This window comes from Lissotriton helveticus, chromosome 10 (genome assembly GCF_964261635.1).
Source record: "Lissotriton helveticus chromosome 10, aLisHel1.1, whole genome shotgun sequence".
NCBI classification, from domain to species: Eukaryota; Metazoa; Chordata; class Amphibia; order Caudata; family Salamandridae; genus Lissotriton; species Lissotriton helveticus.
Window position 1 is genome coordinate 621,889,432 of NC_136071.1, and position 4,430 is coordinate 621,893,861.

Sequence of the window (4,430 nt, forward strand, 5' to 3'; positions counted from 1 at the left end):
AGGTTTGCGTTACCTACCCTTCACTATCTGCAAAGGGAGAGAGAATATTCCTATTCTTCCTCGTTTGCAGGCAGAGAAGATTCTTAAGAGAATCAACTTCGAACAATTCAATGCTCGATTCAAACAATCAACAAGGGGTACTGTGAACACAAATGAACGCCGCTTATGTACATACACATTGGTATTATCAACAGGTTGTTCCTAATGTTTCTATTTTAGGGAGGTCAAAAAGAGATCCCATTAGTGGCCTACTGATTTTGCTCGATTCCTTTTGTTTTTTTACACGATTTTTCGCTATCTGCAAAGACTAAACAGAGTATTGCGACTCTGTGCTTGTTTGTAAATAGAGAATGAACCAAAGAGAACAATCAATCAAATGGAGAGAGAAGCAGGCACGACGGATTACAACGGGGGCAACGGGGGCAAAGGCCTGCGTTAACTACCCTTCACTATCTGCAAAGAGAGAGTACTCCTAATAGAAATGAGGGGTGGGGGCAGCATTCAAAGCAGATCAGTGTGCATAAACACGAAAATGTTTTTACTTACCACGTACTTGACATTCGACAGCTTATGATATTTGCTATTAAAAAACCATTGAAATTCACTGAAAAAACCATAGGTTATAGACCATATATAGTTAGGAATTAGCATTTAAAAAACCTTATTTTACTCACACAAAACCATTGAAATTCCATATATAGTTAGTTGCACTAACTATATATCGCGCACCCGCAATCCACTGCTGATCATGTCACATATTACATCATTCATGACATGGTCAGTGACATCACTGATGACATCACTGATGACATCTCAAATGACATCACTGATGACATCACTGATGACATCTCATTTTATATCATTCTTGTGCTAATACGATAAACCTCTTCAGACTCTAATATAACCTTAGATACACTCAGTGTATACAGACACTCACACACTGCCACTCATCCATGGAGTTACTCACACACCCAGTCAGTCATGCAAAGAAACAATCTCACCTCCATTTCTTCAACTATACAGTTAAACACACCTTACTTATTGAAACATATACTAACACATATTTACTCTCTTATACAATCCCTGATACAAGTTCACAATGATCGATACAACCACTCACTCATTCAGTGGCTCTCATGCACAGTTATTTATATATGCCAACTCTCACATGTACTGTGTTTAACATATGTACTTACTATGACATGTAGCATTGAGATATCCATTCACTCATCAATACACTCATGCACACAGTCAACTGCCCATGTAGCTGTTTCCACATGCAGTCTTGAACTCATACACCTAGTGAATAAACTGCTCACACATCTATGCATAGAGTCACACACCTTCCAGCCACCCCCACACAAACTCAATCTCCCATAGAAATACTTGGGCAACCAATTAATAACACATATAGCCTCTTGTATAGCTAATGATCAACACATGCAGCAGTTTACATCACAACAGACATAATGATGCACAAATTAAGACAGTTTAGTCACTAACCCATGCATTCAGTGAGACACATTTAATCACTCACTCATACAGTCAGTCACGCACCTACTAAATCCTTCATCCAGACACTTCTGCATCCACTCATTCTTCAATATGTAAGACATATTTTAACTTTACAGAAACATACAGTCACTGGATGTTGTCATCAGTGATGTCATCAGTGATGTCATTTGAGATGTCATCAGTGATGTCATCAGTGATGTCATTTGAGATGTCATCAGTGATGTCATCAGTGATGTCACTGACCATGTCATGAATGATGTAATATGTGACATGATCAGCAGTGGATTGCGGGTGCGCGATATATAGTTAGTGCAACTATCTATATATGGAATTTCTATGGTTTTGTGTGAGTAAAATAAGGTTTTTTAAATGCTAATTCCTAACTATATATGGTCTATAACCTATGGTTTTTTCAGTGAATATATATATATATATTCACTGAAAAAACCATAGGTTATAGACCATATATAGTTAGGAATTAGCATTTAAAAAACCTTATTTTACTCACACAAAACCATTGAAATTCCATATATAGTTAGTTGCACTAACTATATATCGCGCACCCGCAATCCACTGCTGATGATGTCACATATTACATCATTCATGACATGGTCAGTGACATCACTGATGACATCACTGATGACATCTCAAATGACATCACTGATGACATCACTGATGACATCTCAAATGACATCACTGATGACATCTCACTTGACATCAATGATCACATCACTGATGATATCATTCATGTGATAATACAATGCATCTCCTCACACTGTAATATAACCTCCGTTACACCCAGTGTTAAATAGAGAGTATCATTTTTGAAACCATTGACACACCAATACTAGTTACTACATACGCACTCACTGATTCCTATGTCTACACACACATTCACTCATACAATCATTCATACATACAATCACTCATCTTTACAACACTATCATATGCACTCATACACCTATACAGACACTCACACTCTGCCACTCATCCATGGAGTTACTCACACACCTAGTCAGTCCTGAAAAGAATCAATCACACTTCCATTTTCTCATCTATACAGTTAAACACAGAACACCTTACATTTTTGAAACATATACTAACACATAGTTACTCTCTTATAGAATCACTGATACAAGTACACATTGATCTGCACAGAGTCACACACCTCCCAGCCAGCCATACACACACTCAGTCTCCCATACAAATACTTGTGCAACCAATCAATAACCCATATAGCTACTTATATAGCTACTGATCAACACATGCAGCAGCTTGCACAACAACAGACATACTGATGCACACTTTCAGACAGTTTAGTCACTAACCCGTGCATTCAGTAAGACGCATTTAATCACTCACTCATACAGTCAATCACGCACCTACTAAAACCTTCATTCAGACACTTATACATCCACTCATTCTTCAATATGTAAAACATATTTAAACTTTACAGAAACACATAATCACTGGATGTAGTCATCAGTGATGTCATCAGTGATGTCACTGACCATGTCATGAATGATGTAATGTGTGACATCATCAGCAGTGGATTGCGGGTGCGCGATATATAGTTAGTGCAACTAACTATATATGGAATTTCAATGGTTTTGTGTGAGTAAAATAAGGTTTTTTAAATGCTAATTCCTAACTATATATGGTCTATAACCTATGTTTTTTTCAGTGAATTTTCAAGGTTTTGTAAATGCTAATTCCTAACTATATATGGTCTATAACCTATGGTTTTTTCAGTGAATTTCATTGGTTTTTTAACAGCTAATATCTGTAGCTGTAAAATGTATTCTTCTTTAAATCCAAAAATATATTTTATATGTTTATTAATAACTTTTTTTTAAAATATTTTTTTTTCTTCGTTCCCGCTTCGCGAATCGGGAAGCTTCCCGTTAGCTGACCTTGATGCCGCGAAATAGACCGCGAGCCGGTAAACGTTTCTTTACCGCAACTGCTGCGTTAGAAAACAACATCGTGACGCCTCCCGTCCGCATGACGTTTCGCGTTGTCGCGTGATACGTCATATGACGTGCTACGTTAGCGAACTCGTACGCTTACCGAGTCGCAAAGCACAGGTTTCTGGAAGCAAACCGGGAGGCCCTGCAAAGCGCGTAACATACACACAGCAGGTCATGTGACTTGGTAATAACACTTTTCATTGGTTCATTTCACTTTCGGTTTCCTAATGATGTAAGACTAGGTCATATGATCTAAAATGAACACTTTTCATTGGTTGAGAACTATTTTTTTTCCCAAATGGTAAAAATCCCTCCTTCTTTCCTCACTCTGACTTTCATCATTGTGAGAGAAAGACCCTTTGTTACCAGTGAGCAATGGCTTCTTTACTAGCTTCAGCTGGTGCTTCCCCACCACCTCCACCACATCCAAGGAAGAGTGGACCACCTGCTAAAGTTATAATTCAGCAAGAAGAGGAAGAAGAGGAACAGGACGACTTAGATAATCTCCCTATTATGGCCAGAAGATCTGTTGTACCGGAAGTAACGGGACCAGAGGGCAGGGAGATGGTGCCAAATATACAAACGAGATTTCGTGAAGTAAAACAAGTCTGCGTACATTGCAGTGGATTCATTTGCTACGCAGAAAGTAGCATCACTCTGATCAACAGAGCTATTGACAATCATGCTCATGTTTGTCCGAAACTCCCCAAACAATAAATTCTTTTTTTTTGTTTTCTTGCTCCTGTTGAGCCCTTTACAATGAATCGTTTTCGTTGCCCCACTCCGAAAAAAAAACAAAAAAAATATAAAACTGTTCAGAAAAATTCAAAAAAAGTAAAAAAATGTTCAGAAAAATAATAAAAAAAATATAAAACAACAAAAACAATTTTAAAAAAAGTTCTTTTCAGAACTACCTCCCCGTTATTAAAAAATTGGTACAATATT